Raw genomic sequence first — 18,333 nt, forward strand, 5'->3', positions numbered from 1 at the left:
ATTCACAACCCCTCAGATAATGAAACAGTCCGTGTCCGCATGCAGCAAGACCTGGACCACATCCAGGCTTGGGCTGATAAGTGGCAAATAACATTCACGCCAGACAGGTGCCAGGCAATGACCATCTCCAACAAGAGAGAGTCTCACCACCTCCCCTTGACATTCAACGGCATTACCATCACCGAATCCCCCACAATCAACATCCTGGGGGTCACCATTGACCAGAAACTTAACTGGACCAGCCACATAAATACTGTGGCTACAAGAGCAGGTCAGAGGCTGGGTATTCTGCAGCGAGTGACTCACCTCCTGACTCCCCATAGCCTTTCCAACATCTACAAGGCACAAGTCAGGAGTGTGATGGAATACTCTCCACTTGCCTGGATGAATGCAGCTCCAACAACACTCAAGAAGCTCGACACCATCCAGGACAAAGCAGCCCGCTTGATTGGCACCCCATCCACCACCCTAAACATTCACTCCCTCCACCACCGGTGCAACAGTGGCTGCAGTGTGTACCATCCACAGGATGGACTGCAGCAACTTGCCAAGGCTTCTTCGACAGCACCTCCCAAACCCACGACCTCTATCACCTAGGACAAGGACTGCAGGCACATGTGAATAACACCACCTGCACATTCCCCTCCAATTCACACACCATCCCAACTTGGAAATATATCGCCATTCCTTCAACATCGCTGGGTCAAAATCCTGGAACTCCCTACCTAATAGCACTGTGGGAGAACCTTCACCACACGGACTGCAGCGGTTCAAGAAGGAGGCTCACTACCACCTTCTCAAGGGCAATTAGGGATGGGCAATAAATGCTGGCCTTGCCAGCGACACCCACATCCCATGAACAAATAAAAAAAATGCTGGAAATCTGAAATAAAAGCAGAAAATGCTGGAAACATTTAGCAGATCAGGCAGCATCTGTTGAGAGAATCAGAGTTAACGTTTCAGTTCAATGGCCTTTCTAAGGTCTCTCTCTCTCTCTCCACAGATGCTGCCTGACCTGCTGAGTGTTTCCAGTATTTTCTGTTTTTATTATCTTTTAGTTCACATTGAGTAGGGTGCTTTTTTTCTGCAGGATGGAATACTTTGGAGTATGCCAGAACTGTTACAGCGACAGGTAGAGAGTTGTCAGACACACACGAGCAATGTGAAGATGCTGCTTAGATTATTCTAGATGTACATCTCAGTCAGAAGGTCGTGGGTTCAACTGCAGGGACTTGAGCATAAAATTTAGGCTGACATTCCAGTGCAGTACTGAGGGAGCGCTGCACTGTCGGAGGTGCCATCTTTCAGATGAGACGTTAAACCGAGACCCTCTTTGCCCTCGCAGTTGGACGTAAAAGACCCCTTGGCACTATTTTAAAGATCACCGGGGGGGTTCTTCCCAGTGTCCTGACCAACATTTATCCCTCGACCGACACCTATAAACAAATGATCTAGTCATTATCACATTGCTGTGAGCAAATTGGCTGCCGCGCTTCCTACATCACAACAGTGACTACACTTCAAAAGCATTTCATTGGCTGTAAAGTGCTTTGGGATGTCCTGAGATCATGAAAGGCACTATATAAAGATAAGTCATTCTTTTTTTATAGTCCAGTTGAGTGTGTTTCTTGATATCTATGTGATTAAAAACTCCATGGCAACTATTAGATTCAAGGTATTCTCGCAGCTGCTGACAGTCACTGCTGCCAGTGCCAGCACACACCTGTTTGAACTTTATCTTTTGCTTCTGGCTTACAGTTCCATTTGGGTTCTTATTCCATATTCCACAAAAATGGTACAATTACTGATCACATGGCATTATTAGCAACATATGTTACACGCTTATAATAAAGAAATAGAGTACTGTAATCTATTTATAAATCTCAGCTAGATGAGCCCAGAGAATTAGGGCTTGTTAAAATTAAATACTGTAAAAAGCTCCATTTTGCTGCAACTTTGACAATAAAAGAAATCTGAATTATTTTGAAGATTTTTAGGTGCATTAAAATATAGAGTACAAGAGTTTTCATCTTCTTATTGTTTATATTGAAGCCAACATTTGCAAGTTAAACAAAATAAAAAGAGGTGTGTTTAGATTATGTAGTAAGTACAGAGTAACGAGTTGTATCAGATAATTAATCCAAAGGACGAGTGGATTTATTTTTCTCTGTGCTCTTTTCAGTGTACTGGTTTACATGTTTGTGTTAGTTGATGACAGCTATTTTAAAACAGAAATTAACCCATTTATTTTAAATAAGATAATGATTGCATTGAAATAGCGCAGACAGGAATTTATGTGAATACACTTTAGCACATAGCGCTAAAAATAGCACAAAGGAAAATACTCTCATATGTTCACAAACCACAGAGTCAGAGAGTCTCCTTAGCTTTCTTCTAAAGAATGCTGTTTCTCAATGATCAAGCCAACTGGTCATTTCCTGATTAAATATACATTTTTTGTGGACTATATATTTTTTCTCTATTTCAGCTGTGAGAACTGAATTTGCTATTAAACTGAAATAAAACACCTAAGTTGAGTTGATGCATTGGTAGCTATGGACCTTGTTTCTGTTAAATTTAATATCAGGAAAGGATTTAATCCCATAAGTAAACCTCTAGTGGTTGATTTTCTCTCTAAATAATTTACATTATGAATTCCAGTTACCTTCCCTAATTTCTACATTGAAATCTAGCACTTTATTTAAATTAAACTTCAAACTTAACCTAGTGGGCAGCTTCCTGGGTTGAGAACTCAGTAATTTTGCCAGAAATTATATTGGACAAGAAGTTAAATTTGAAATCTCCAAAACAATGGGATAAGTGTATTGGTCACCCTTGTGTTTGTTCTCACAGAAGCCAGTGGTCTAAGACTGACGAGGCATCAATTCCTGAAATTGATCAGTGATTAACCACACAAGACAAATAGCTAATGAAGTACAGATGATACAAAGATGGGAGGGAAAGTAGAGAGTGAGGAGGACATAAAAAACCTACAATATTGGAAAATGTGAGGTTATGCACTTTGGCAGGAAAAATCAGAGAGCAAGTTATTATCTTAATGGCGAGAAACTGGAAAGTACTGCAATACAAAGGGATCTGGGGGTCCTAGTGCAAGAAAATCAAAAAGTTAGTATGCAGGTGCAGCAGGTGATCAAGAAGGCCATCGGAATGTTGGCTTTTATTGCTCGGGGGATAGAATATAAAAACAGGGAGGTATTGCTGCAGTTATATAAGTTATTGGTGAGACTGCACCTGGAATACAGCATACAGTTTTGGTCTCCATATTAAGAAAAGACATACTTGCTCTGGAGGCAGTACAAAGAAGGTTCACTCGGTTAATCCCGGGGATGAGGGGGTAGACATATGAGGAGAGGTTGAGTAGACTGGGACCCTACTCATTGGAGTTCAGAAGAATGAGAGGCGATCTTATTGAAACATATAAGATTGTGAAGGGGCTTGATCGAGTGGATGCAGTAAGGATGTTCCCAAGGATGGGTGAAACTGGAACTAGGGGGCATAATCTTAGAATAAGGGGCTGCTCTTTCAAAACTGAGATGAGGAGAAACTTCTTCACTCAGAGGGTAGTCGGTCTGTGGAATTTGTTGCCCCAGGAAGCTGTGGAAGCTACATCATTAAATAAATTTAAAACAGAAATAGACAGTTTCCTAGAAGTAAAGGGAATTAGGGGTTACAGGGAGCGGGCAGGAAATTGGACATGAATTTAGATTTGAGGTTAGGATCAGATCAGCCATGATCTTATTGAATGGCAGAGCAGGCTCAAGGGGCCGATTGGCCTACTCCTGCTCCTATTTCTTATGTTCTTATGTAAATGGCTTCATCAATGTTACAATGTTCATGTGAGAAACTGCTTTTTGTCAAAAATAACTACAAAAAATTCCCCATTATGTGTCTGTTTGAGGATGTCCTAAAGTTTTTTGACTGGGAAAAAGGGTTAGTAGAATTAGTGCAGGAATTGATTACTATCTGCTTCTGATAACTTAGAGGGGCATTATCTGGATTCTAAAATCTTCCATATTGTTTACAGCGATCCCACGTATTTCTGAGAGTTGTGCAGACTTCGAAAGCAAAAGTAATTACATGAACAGAAACAACTAAGTAAAGGGAACTGATACAGTAAAACATTATGAAAAAAATATGCAATCGATATGAAATAGGTTGTTGGTGTGACGCACACACAGAATTATGACTGTGACCATGACACCACATGAGATCCCACTTACACATACCCCTACCACCCAGACAAAAAGGGACCTAAATAAGTCCAATATTTAGCATTGGACTGACAACATTTAGTAATCCTGAATGGTTTTTTTAGATTTATGCTCAAATGGACCTGAAATTTGTCTGACTGCAGATGAATGTTTCTTAATGTTGGAGTGCCATCTAATGGTGATTTAGTTAAAAAATGTTAAGGACTATATAAGCTTCATTTTCCGATCCCATCAAAAATAGAGTTGTGCTCACCCAATTCACAGACACATCCATGTATATAGCTCGAGGGATAGGATGTGCTGAATTTTCTGATATAAGTCCCACCTCCTCATTTGACTAGCACACAAAAGCGTGTCCAGAGAGCTTGCCTGAGCCACACGTGGTTGGGGAACACAAAATTTAGCAAGGGAGCAGCTCGTAAGAGCTCTTAAGAGCTGCAGCTCACCAAAAGGAAGTTGTGGTGGTAACAGATAAGTAATTGTTCCGAGTTGTACAGTGGAGACATATGAGCAGCACAGCTATTTTTGATGCTGAAGATTTGGAGGTACTGCTGCTGGAGGTGTATCAAAGTATTGGGTAGTGCATCAGGGTATTTCATAATTGCTTACGAGCACAGTGGGGACAGATTTGATTGCTTTCCCCATACCCTCCTGGAGGTGTTGATTCATGTTGGGGTCTCTACCTCAGAAGATGTGTATAATTCTACATTTGCTTTCCAAATACTTTGCAAAAGTGATTTAATGCAGCAGTAACACACTTCACTTCATGCCTTTACAGCAGAGTAAATCTATAGAAGCTTGCTCTTGCTTTTGTATATAATTAAATGTTATGCTCACCATTGCTTTAATGCACACTTCATTTGGAATGTGGTTTGCAAGATATGCAAGAGATTACTGAGGAAACATCATGTTCAAGATTTCAGCAGACTTTATCTAAACTAGCTGAAAATGTACAGTATTATTAAATACACCACCCACACCTATATATTTTCCCCCTCCCCAATTGTTGATTTAAGTGGGGCCAGTTGTCCAATATTAAATATTCTTGAGATGGTTTATGTGGGGCTCTATATAGTTGGGTGTTCTTTATTGTTGAAGGAAGTGTGAGAAGTATCTGAGATTCACTAACAAAAAATGTTCACGGTGAAGAGTTAATGTTTTGCTAATTGCTAAACAATCTTGCACCAATTATCAACTTTTGTTAGCCATAACTACTTATTTTTTAATTGAATTTCTATCTGACCATAAGAATAAGTAAGGTACATTTAACTGTTTGTATCTTGCTGCTGTGAAATTTGATCATTATACCTACTAATCAAGGTTTCTGTCTTTGAAGCATTCAGCTCCTTCATTTGGGAAGGATACCCAACCTGTGTTGGGGCAAAATGGTTTGGTTTCACTGTGAGAATTCAAAACTGCTCACCCCACTTGTCAGTATCTGGCTCTTCCCCACCACCACCCCAACCCGCAACCCCCACCCCCACCAAAAGCCTATGGCAATAACTTGCCTTTCAAATACTTGACCACAAGTTTTACTTGGTCAAAGCGGAATGTAAAGTGTGTCTTTTTATTCATTCGTAAATGGAAAAACTTGGGATGTTTTGGTAAATTGGACTTTTTCTATACCCCTTTTATAGGCATCTGTTCCCACCTCCCACTCCAATATTTGCTGGTGGAACAAATGATCGCTGGGTGAGATCTGTTGCTTTTTGCCATGATGGTATGCACATTGCTAGCATTGCTGATGACAAGTAAGTGGACATTAAATACCTCAAGCAGTAATTGAATTCTTGCTATGAATGCAAAAACTAATTTTTTTAGGAAGGGGGTGGGGGGGTGTTGTTGTGGAGCCTGAAGGAACAGATCAGGAGGACCAGGCAGGTAGCGCAGGAATCCCCTGAGGGCATCTCGCTCTCTAACCAGTATTCAGTTCTGAATACTGGTGAGGGAGATGGTTCCCCTGGGGAGTGCAGCCAGATCCAAGACCATAGCACATGGGTGGCTCAGCTGTACAGTGGGAGGGAGGAGAAAGGTCAAGAGAGTGATAGTGATAAGGGATTCTATAGTTAGGGGAGCAGACAGGCGTTTCTGTGGCCACAGACGTGATTCCAGGATGGTATGTTGTCTCCCTTGTGCTAAGGTCAAGGATGTCACTGAGCTGCAGAACATTCTGGAGGGGGAGGGTGAACAGCCAGAGTTTGTGGTCCATATCGGTAACAACGACATAGGTAGAAAGAGGGATGAGGTCCTGCTGGCAGATTTTAAAGAGTTAGGAAAGAGATTAAGAAGCCGGACCTCAAAGGTAGTAATCTCCGGATTACTCCCTGTGCTACGTGCTAGCGAGTATAGAAATAGGAGGATAGAGCAGATGAATGCATGGCTGGAGAGATGGTGCAGGAGGGAGGGTTTTAGATTCCTGGGGCAATGGGACCAGCTCTGGGGGAGGTGGGACTTGTATAACCGGACGGTTGCCCCTCAACAGGGCCGGGACCAATATCCTCACGCGGAGGTTTGCTAGTGCTGTTGGGGAGGGTTTAAACTAGCTTGGCAAGGGGATGGGAACCTGATTGTAGATTCAAAAGGGAGGGAAGCAGAGCTGGAAATGGAAGGCAGAAAATTAGTTAGTTTGGAAGGCAGAGGAAACAAAGGTTAGAAATTAGACAACAAAGGGGTTTGGCAGTGCTTAATGGTATATACTAAAGGAGGGGGTGGCAATATTGGTTAAAGAAACAATTATGGCTGTGAGAAGGGATGATATGTTAGAAGGACCATCAAACGAGGCCATGTGGGTTGAACTGAAGAACAAAAAAGGGGCAATCACACTGCTGGGAATGTACTTTGGACCCCCCAAACAGTCAGAGGGAGATAGAAGAGCAAATATGTTGGCAAATTTCTGAGAAGTGTAAAAACAATACGGCAGTAATCATAGGGGATTTCAACTACCCTAATATTCACTGGAATACAATCAGTGCAAAAGGTATAGAAGGCGCAGAATTCTTAAATTGCATTCAGGAGAACTTTTTTAGTCAGTACGTAGCAAGCCCAACAAGCGGGGAGGCAGTTCTGGATATAGTTTTAGGGAATGAAGCTGGGCAGGTAGAAAGAGCATCAGTGGGAGAGCATTTTGGTGGTAGTAATCATAATTCAGTTAGATTTAGCATTGTTATGGAAAAGGACAAAGATAGAATAGGAGTAAAAGTCTAAATTGGGGAAAGGCCAGTTTTACTAAACTGAGAAATGATTTATCAAAAGTGCACTGGAAATAGCTACTTGAAGGTAAATCAGTGTCAGAGCAATGGGAGGCGTTCAAGGGGGAGATTCAAGGGGTTCAGAGTAAATGTATTCCCACAAAGAAAAAGGGCGGGTCTGCAAATCTAGAGCCTCCTGGATGACAAGGAGTATACAGGGTAAGATAAGGCAAAAAAGGGAAGCTTACGGCAGACACCAAAAGCTCAATACTGCAGAAAGCCTAGGGGAGTATAGAAAGTGCAGGGGCGAAATTAAAAAGGAAATTCGGAAAGCAAAGAGAGGGCATGAAAAAATACTGGCAAATAAAATTAAGGAAAACCCAAAAATGTTTTATAAATACGTAGAATAAGAGGATTGAGTAGGGCCTATTAGAGACCAAAAAGGTAATCTATGTGTGGAGGCAAAAGATGTGGGTATGGTTCTTAATACTTTGTGTCTATCTTCACAAAAGAGGGGGACAATGCAGATTGTAGTTGAGGAGGAAGAGGAGGAGGAGTGTGGATGGGATAAACATAGTGAGATAGGAAATATTAAGGGATTTAGCATCTTTGAAAGTAGATAAATCGCCAGGCCCAGATGAAATGTACCCCAGGCTTTTAAGAGAAGCAAGGATGGCTCTCACCATCATTTTCTGATCCTCCCTGGCTGCAGGCATGGTGCCGGAGGTTTGGAGGACTGCTAATGTTGTACCATTGTTTAAAAAGGGAGAAAGAGATAGATCAAGTAATTATAGGCCAGTCAGTCTAACCTCAGTGGTAGGCAAATTATTGGAATCAATTCGGAGGGACAGCATAAAGCATCATTTAGAAAGGCACAGGTTGATCCAGGACAGTCAGCATGATGTGTTACAGAAAGTTCGTGTCTGACTAACTTAATTGAATTTTTTGGGCAGGTAACAAGGAGAGTCGATGAGGGTGACGTGGTTAATGTAATGTACATGGATTTTAGCAAGGCTTTTGACAAGGTCCCACATGGCAGACTGGTTAAAAAAGTAAAAGCCCACAGGATCCAAGGGAAAGTGGCTAGTTGGATCCAAAATTGGCTCAGTGGCAGGAAGCAAAGGGTAATGATTGACGGGTGTTTTTGCAACTGGAAGGCTGTTTCCAGTGGGGTTCCACCAGGCTCAGTACTAGGTTCCATGCTTTTTGTGGTATATATTAATGATTTGGTCTTGAATGTGGGGGGGCTTGATCAAGAAGTTTGCAGGTAATACAAAAATTGGCCGTGTGGTTGATAGTGAGGAGGACAGCTGTAACTGCAGGAAAATATTAATGGACTGGTCAGGTGGGCAGGAAAGTGGCAATTGGAATTCAATCCAGAGAAGTGTGAGATAATGCATTTGGGGAGGTCAAACAAGGCAAGGGAATACACAATAAATGGGAGGATACTGAGAGGTGTCGAGGAACAAAGGGAACTTGGAGTGCATTTCCACAGATCCCTGAAGGTAGCAGGACAGGTAGATAAGGTGGTTAAAAAGGCATACGGGATACTTTCCTTTATTAGCCGACGCACAGAATATAAGAGCAGGAAGGTTATGCTTGAACTATATAAAACATTGGTTTGGCCACAGCTTGAGTACTGTGTACAGTTCTGGTCACCACATTACAGGAAAGATGTGATTGCACAAGAGAGGGTACAGAGGAGATTTACGAGGATGTTGCCAGGGCTGGAGAATTTTAGCTATGATGACAGATTGGATAGGCTGGGGATTGTTTCTTTGGAACAAAGGAGGCTGAGGGGAGATTTCATTGGGGTGTATAAAATTATTACGGGATGAGATAGAGTGGATGGGGGGACCTATTTCCATTAGCAGAGGGGTCAGTGACTGGGGACATCGGTTTAAAGAAATTGGTAGAAGGATTAGAGGGGAGCTGAGGAGAATTTTTTTCATGCATGGTGAGGGTCTGGAACTCACTGCCTGAAAAGCTGATAGAGGCAGAAACCCTCAAATTTATTTAAAAAGCACTTTGATGTGCTCTTGAAGTGCCATAACCTACAGGGTTACAGACCAAGTGATGGAAAGTGGGATTAAGCTGGATAGCTCTTTTTCGGCCAGTCCAGACACGATGGACCAAATGGCCGCCTTCTGTTCCGTAACTTGCTATGATTCTATGAAAGAGCCAGCACGGGCTCGATGGGCCAAATGGCCTCCTACTGTGCTGTAACGATTGTATGATTCTAAAGGAAACCAATGCATGTTGTTTATAGACCATTGCTAAATGTAATCTATTTGTTTTGTAGCAAAATGGATCTACAATAATGCATATCTCAAAAATGGAAATTTGGCCACCGTTTGTTAACCTAAGGACTCAAGAGCAATGATAAGCTGTTCAGAAACATGCACAGAAAGCCATAGATCAGTACCAATTTAGTCTAGTGGGCTATGTATAAACAAAAAAATCAGATCCAACATTTCTTATTTTTGACATAAAATGTATTTGGTATTTAACATTTGTTGTTGTATGTGGAATCTGTCCCACATTATTTTTGGTCAGCCAGGTGTCTCACAAACACAGAAACCCATCACGGTATTGAAGAGTCTCCAAACTAAGTTACTGAAAAATGTATGCAGGTAGACTTTCTGTTTAGCCAACATGAGATGCAAACTCTCTCCCTGTAGGGACACACCCCATTCACTTAAATCCAAAGAGTGGCAGGTTGGCAAAATCAAGCCTTAGGGAACTTCAGATGTGCACAGGGTACTGCAGGAATTTAACCACCAGCTAAAATGTGCAACCTAGTCAGCTTCCTGCTCCTGGTCCAGGACCAGCCAGGATAACCGTGCCCTCAGTGCATCGACTTATATCTAAAGAATACGACCCCCCCACCGACAGATATAACTCTGCCAAATTCTATTGATGAGTCAGGTTGGTTGGTCAACCATCAATAGTGCTTGGGTTACTGCAGACCAGCCTGGCTTGTGTATTTGATTCTTGAGTTTGCCTCAGAAGGTTGATTTGTTTCTGAACTCTCACCATTCATGTCAGCTTGGAGCCTCCTTGACTCCAAAGAAACTCTACTTACCTTCTTCTCCCACCCAAGGAGGATAGTCACTAGTTCCCCATTAGACAATTAACAATTGCTAGGTGGGCAGTAGACACTAGGGCCCCGATATTAGCGTGGAGGCGGGATAGCAATTGGGCAGGTGGGTAACCTGCCCAATAAAATCTGTCCGTTCCCCATGCGATCGCAGGTAAGTTGGAGCCACTTAATGCGGCTTCTGAGTTTGCCGTCCGAAAGCTGCGCAGAGGGCAGACTGCGCACCTGCATCACAGGCTGTCAGTTGGAGAAGCTCTATTTAAAGGGGCAGTCCTCCAATGGCTGCTCCTGGAGCAAAAACCCAAACAGCACAATGGAGCAGCACAGGGGAAAGGCTGCTCCTAGATTTGGCGATGCCTCACTCCAGGTGCTACTGGATGGGGTGAGGAGGAGGAGGGGTGTCTTCTACCCGGCGGATGGGAGGAAATGGCCTGCCTCTGCCACCAAGAAGGCCTGGCTCGAGGTGGCAGAGGAGGTCACCAGCAGCAGCAACATCTCCCACACCTGGATCCAGTGCAGGAAGCGCTTCAATGACTTAACTAGGTCAGCCAAAGTGAGTACACTTAACTCATTCTCCTACATTCTGTCTTCCACATCACCGCCCCTACCCCCCAACTCATTCTGCACTACCAACACTACTCTATCACATCACTCCCCCTCACCCACTTAAGGCTCATCCTCAACTTACTTGCACTTCCTCAGCACTTCCTCACCTCCCCATTACTCAGCCCACCACTACCACTCAACCCAATCCTCATACAATGTCATGGTTCTGTCTCATACTCACCCTCTGATGCATCTCTTTCACGGTTAGCTGCACCCAAACCAATGCATTCATCGGTTGGCCACGTCACCATCACTCACTCACGCGTCTATACTTTCTCCCCTTATAGAAGAGAACCCAGAATGTGCAGGAGAGGGCAAGGACCGGAGGGGGGCCGCAACAGATACTCGTCCTATAATGCATCCCACTCTGTCTGGTGCGTATTGAAGCACTCCCCCAGAACAATCAAGGCACCTGAAGCGCATCTTGAGCAGCCCTATAGTATGCTCAATTGTAGACCTGGTAGCGATGTGGCTGATAGACGCGGAGCAGGAGGTGCTGGAACTGAACCGCACTCTCAAGTGCCTGTCCGCCGGGGACGCCGAGACTGGCACCCGACAAACGTCTGGTGACAGAACTTTAACATTCAGCACACACAATATGAATTGATGTTAACATGCCTTGCCATCTTCAGCATCTCAGTATGTTCATCACAACATGACACATCTGTGATCATGCTTAATATTGCCTTATGTTCTCTTACAGGGCCTTCTGCGACCGCTGTGACGGGTCCACTGTCACATCTGAGCAAGCCATCCACCAGCGCAGATACACACACCTCGGTGGGTCCCAGTCCGCAGTTAATTGGGGTCGCACATGGTGAGTTACCACACACGTGAGCACAAGCAGACACTGGTGGCAGCAGCAGCTGTGGAGAGTCCGCGTCGGTTTTGTAAGCATGAAGAGGTCGCACAAGGGTGTTTGACGGTTTGTCATGTTTTTTATTTATATTTGCTTTTCGTTAAACTCACATTATATATTATTGTCACCACTACTGCCACGTCTTGGCCATGCTTGACTGGCTTCTGTAATAAGACCCTTTCATGAGGTTCACCATGAACGCCCACACTTGATGCCACCTATTGGGTCACTCTTCAGTGGGCGTTTGTGTAGATGCAGGACTGTTTTGTGCAGGGAGGAGGAGGGGGGCTGGTGTGGCCGCTGCTCTATCCAGTTGGTGAGGACCGCACTCTTCACACTGTCTGATGTTAGCAAAACCATTCACATATCAGTGACTCCCTGGCCTTATGAGCAGCCAGGTGAGCCGCTGCTCTGCCCATGGGATGCTCCTGCTCCAACTCCTTCTCCGCCTCCTCCTCCTCAATGTGGGTGGCAGATGTGAATGGGTCCTCCTCAAGCAGCACCCCTCCCTGTTGTGCCGTGTTGTGCAGGGCACAATACATGACTATAATGCATCCCACTCTGTCTGGTGCATATTGAAGCACTCCCCCAGAACGATCAAGGCACCTGAAGCGCATCTTGAGCAGCCCTTTAGCATGCTCAATTGTAGACCTGGTAGCGATGTGGCTGTTGTTATATCGATGTTGTTGCTCGGTGGTGGGGTTCCTCAGAGATGTCATGAGCCACGTGTGCAGGGGGTATCCCTTGTCCCTGAGGAGTCAGCCCTTGCGGGTGTTCGGTGCGTGGAAAAGGGGCGGGATGTTGGACTCCCGGAGGATGAAGGAATTGTGACAGCTGCCAGAGTATCTGGCGCACACGTGAAGGAATCTCTTGCGGTGATCACAAACGCGCTGAGTGTTGATGGAGTGATAGCCCTTCCTGTTGATGAACAGTCCTGGCTCGTGTGGAGGTGCTCGTATTGCTATATGGGTGCAATCGATTACACCCTGCACCCGTGGGAAGCCAGCCACAGCGTGGAATCCCACTGCTCTCTCCATCTGGCTGAGATCGTCCATGGGGAAGTTGACGTAGTGCGAGGCCCTGTGAAACAAGCCGTCGGTGACCTGCTTTATGCACTTGTGTGCAGATGACTGAGAGACCCCAGCGATGTCCCCGGTGGCACCCTGGAGGCGAAGAAGCTGAGGGCAGTGGTGACTTTGACAGCAACAGGTAAGGAGATGCTGCTTGGCCCAGCCAGGAGCAGCTCGGCATGAAGGAGGCTGCAGATGTCTGCGACTATCTGGCGACTGACTCTGAGCCTCTGTATGCACTGCTCCTCAGAGAAGTCCAGGAAGCTGAGCCTCGGTCTCTAGCCCCTGTTGTGAGGGTAGTGCCTCCTGCGACGTCGCTCTCTCTGTTGTTGCCCTCCGTGCTCTTGTGCAGGTGCCTATTTTGGATGGAAAGTGAGAATTTTGAGTGAAAACACAAAGATCTTGCAGTCAAAACTTTGTCTGCTGCAATAAATGACGTTTTCTCCCCACCTGTCAAATAAGCATTTGCATCTCCCACTGGCTGCTGGCTGAAACACTTCTGTTGCAACAGGAAGAGTTTCCCACAGCACGGGAAACACGCTGAGGATGCTTCAAAATCGCATCCCTGCCAAAATGTCTAGTCAATCAAGTAGTTCAACTACCTCAACAATCTATGCAATCTATCCTGACAAACTATGCAAATTATCATCCCGCCAGCTTTACTTGCCAGTGGGACTTCCACTTTCAGGAGGCACGCGCGCACCCGGACACATCACTGGGGAACCCGGAAGTCAGCGATTTGGAGCTGGGCTTCGAATCCGCTCGGCATTTCAGCGATTTTCAGAGCCCCCCCAACCCCCACACACAACGCACCCGCTCCTTCACCCGAAAATCGGCCCCATAATTTATAAACCCTACTACTCCTAATAAGCTTTACAACTGCTAGTAAACCTTCGACCAATACTAAAAGCTTACAATTACTAAATTACACTTGTTTTGAAAGTTAAACGAGTCAATTCTCACCAACCAATCACTTACGTGTTTCCCTGTGGCATTACACTTGGTTTTTCTCAGAACATGGTGGGTGGGTTCCGACTGGCAGCAACTGAACTCCCGCTTTCTCCACGCTGATTAAATCCCCGCTCTGGTCTCACTCTTTCCCGCCACTCGCCGACTGAACTCTCACTTTCTCCACGCTGATTAAATCCCCGCTCTGGTCTCACTCTTTCCTGCCACTCGCCGACTGAACTCCGGCTTTCTCCACGCTGATTAAATCCCCGCTCTGGTCTCACTCTTTCCTGCCACTCGCCAACTGAACTCCGGCTTTCTCCATGCTGATTATATCCCCGCTCTGGTCTCACTCTTTCCCGCCACTCGCCGACTGAACTCTCACTTTCTCCACGCTGATTATATCCCCACACTGGTCTCACTCTTTCCGACTGAACTCTCACTTTCTCTGCACTGATTATATCCTCGCTCTGGTCTCACTCTTTCCCCCCGCTCGCCGATTGAACTCCCGCTTTCTCCGCGCTGTTTATATCCCCACACTGGTCTCACTCTTTCCCGCCACTCACTGACTGAACTCTCGCTTTCTCCCCGCTGATTATATCCCCACTCTAGTCTTGCTTTTTCCTGCCGCTCGCCGATTCCGTAGCATTTTCCCTCCCCTCACCTTAGCCGAGCGTCCTGGCAGCACCGTAAGTGGTCCCAGTGCTCACGTTCATTATATCATTGACCCTGATCTGAGCAAATGGAACATGACTGGCAGCTGGAAATCCTGACCCACCACACTTCCGATAGCAGAGCTGGACCCAAAAAAACCTAGGCCAATTTAACCTTATTACCTATTTAAATATTACTGTAGTCTTTTTATACTCTAGCCACCCCTCCCCCCCGCCCCTTCCATATTCCTTCCTAATCATGTCTAGATGGTTTCAGTGATACCTCATTAATGTAATTATCAGACAATCTTGATGATCTATCAGGAAAATTCCTGGGCCAAATGGCACATTGTGGAAGAAAAAACCTGCAGATTGGACTGAATAAAGAACACAAAGAAACAGTATTGTAAACAAATGAAGAGTTGTTTAAGGAGGAATACATCAGTAAAAGCCATACGTGTATTAAGGAAGGTTTGCATACCAACATCCAGGTGGGATTAAAATAAAAATATGCAGAATAATTTGTTATCTTTATTCAAATCATGATAAAGGTTGGGAAGATCTATCAGGTAAAGTTCTGGGAACCACAGATGGTAGAGGAGTTCAAGATGCAGTTGGATGCTAGACCAGATGAGTTGAAATACCAGAGGAACAAGCTCTAAGGGCCAAATAGACTTTTCTCATCCTTAATTTTTATTCCATTCTTATATCCATTTGCATTGTGCCTATACCCCAAGAAGGTAGGAAAGCCATCCTGTCAGGGATTCATCACTACCATCACTTGTAGTGAAGCTGGCTGCAAGGGGACCATTGCAAAATATTGCTCACTTCTGACCACTATGTGAGATCCAGAGCAGAAGCTTGGTTGAGCCTTAGCAGTTAAGAAATGGGAAACATGCAGGATGATCACGGCCTGACTAGATTCAGTTTAAATCACCTCATAAACAGCCAAGCAGTGGGAACCACAAAGATGGCTTGTGTCATCAAACTGAGAATCTGCAGGCAATTTCCTGCAGGAATACTCGTCCTTCCTCCAGAAGGAATTTCAAACTTTGATGGACTACAAACGGATCCAAAGGCAGAACGACTTCTTGCAGAATAGTTCAAGCTAGTGGCCCCAAACACTTTAGGAGCTAAAGTGTACCAGTTCCAGTTGGCACCTTTCAAAATTAACAATGAAACTGATCTCATGCTAATTATCAGTTGAGCAGCTGAACCTGTGGACTCTAGACATGCATCTATAATAAGCAGTTGTCCAGGAACGGATAAACATGAAAGAAAGAAATTGCATTATATAGCACCTTTCACAAGCTCAGGATGTCCCAAAGCACCTTACAGCCAGTGTAGTACTTTTGAAGTGTAATTACTGTTGTTATGCATGAAGATGCTACAACCTGATGTGCACAGAACCATGGACAATGACTTTGTGAAAATTCCAGCCACTAAGGAGAGGCTGCACAGATATATTTGGCCCTTGAAGTTTTATCTGAGAAGTTTGCACTGGCAAGCCTATATGGTAATATACAATTAAGCATTTTTTTACAACAACCAGCCAGTCCCCGGGATATATTATGTGAATAATCTGGGGCAGTGTCACTATCTTGAACCTTTCCTGTTTGAGGAATTGGTTTAACATCCTCAGATCTACTTTTTGACACAGTGGTCCATCTTTTTGGGAAGTACGACATAACAGGAACTGGTGGTCATTCTCTCTTGTTCCGGATGAACTTTTTCAATTGCTTCTGATGCAGCAGACAGTGGCTGTATAATTAGAGGATCTCCTAAATGGTCCAATCAGATGATTCCATGTAACTTGGATGTTTGTCCATGAAATGAACTGGATAACCCTGTCTGAAAGTTTCTGGGCCCGCTCATCTGAAGTGATTGTTCACCATGATGCTATAAATTGCTTTGTCACTTACTAACAGATTTCAGAGGGATTCCAATACATGTGACTCCGGGGGGTAATTTTGTGAGGACAATTTCCAGCACAGAGTTTCACTAGCAACAAGTGCAGGTGATAAAATTGGGGCTACAATGTTGTAACTCTATTTCTGTTGCTACACTTGACACTAGGAAGGCTTCATTTCAGGAGCAGTGCCTCACAAAATTATCCTCTTATTCTGTTGTCCTTCTTATTGGGCACATTCCTTAAACTCCAACTTGTCCAAAAGGCAACTACCCATATACTAAACCTCACCCATCACTTCCGTCCTCACAGACCTACAATGGCTCCCTGTCCCCCAACTCATTCAGTTTAAAATCCTTTTCCTTATCTTCAGATCTCTACAATTTGCTTCAGAGTTACTTTCCCTCCTGCATCCTTGGTCTTCTGGTTCTGACCTTCTGTGTAACCCAACCATTGGTGGCAGAGTTCTCGGCTGCTGGAAGCCCAGATTTCTGGAAAACCCTCCCCAAAAAACACTGCAGGGGAAAAATTGGACAGGGACCATTTTTGGGTGTAGGTAGTGTGATACATAGAAACATAGAAACATAAAATAGGAGCAAGGGTAGGCTATTCGGCCCTTCGGGCCTGCTCCGCCATTCAAAATGATCATGGCTGATCGTTTAACTCTGTACCCTGTTCCCGCTTTCTCCCCATATCCCTTGATCCCTTTAGCATTAAGAAATATATCCATCTCCTTCTTGAATACATCTAATGACGTGGCCTCCACTGCCTTCTGTGGTAGAGAATGCCACAGGTTCACCACCCTCTGAATGAAGCAATTTCTCCTCATTTCAGTTCTAAATAGCATACCCTGCATCCTGAGACTGTGGCCCCTGGTTCTGGACTCCCCAGTCATCAGGAACATCCTCCCTGCATCTAGTCTGTCTAGTCCTGTTAGAATTTTATATGTTTCAATGAGATCACCTCTCATTCTTCTAAACTCTAGTGAATATAAGCCTAGTCGACCCAATCTCTCCTCATACGTCAGTCCTGCCATCCCAGGATTCAGTCTGGTAAATCTTTGTTGCACTCCCTCCATGGCAAGGACAACCTTCCTCAGATAAGGAGACCAAAACTGCACACAATACTCCAGATGTGGCCTCACCAAGGCCCTGTATAACTGCAGTAAGACATCCCTGCTCCTGTACTCAAATCCTCTTGCAATGAAGGCCAACATACCATTCGCCTTCCTAACTGCTAGCTGCACCTGAATGCTCTCTTTCAGCGACTGGTGTACAAGGACACCCAGGTCTCATTGCACCTCCCCTTTTCCCAATCTATCACCATTCAAATAATAATCTGCCTTTCTGTTTTTACAACCAAAGTGGATAACCTCACATTTATCCACATTATACTGCATCTGCCATGTTCTTGCCCACTCACCCAACTTGTCCAAATCACATTGGAGCCTCTTTGCATCCTCCTCACAGCTCACATTCCACACCAGCTTTGTGTTGTCTGCAAACTTGGAAATGTTACATTTAGTTCCCTCATCCAAATCATTGATATATATTGTGAATAGCTGGGGCCCAAGCACTGATCCCTGCAGTACCCCACTAGTCACTGCCTGCCACCCAGAAAAAGACCTGTTTATTCCTACTCTCTGTTTCCTGTCTATCAACCAATTCTCAATCCATGCCAGTATATTCCTCCCAATCCCATGTGCTTTAATTTTGTACGCTAACCTCTTGTGTGGGACCTTATCAAAAGCCTTCTGCAAATCCAAATA

This window comes from Heptranchias perlo, chromosome 2 (genome assembly GCF_035084215.1).
Source record: "Heptranchias perlo isolate sHepPer1 chromosome 2, sHepPer1.hap1, whole genome shotgun sequence".
Taxonomy (NCBI): domain Eukaryota; kingdom Metazoa; phylum Chordata; class Chondrichthyes; order Hexanchiformes; family Hexanchidae; genus Heptranchias; species Heptranchias perlo.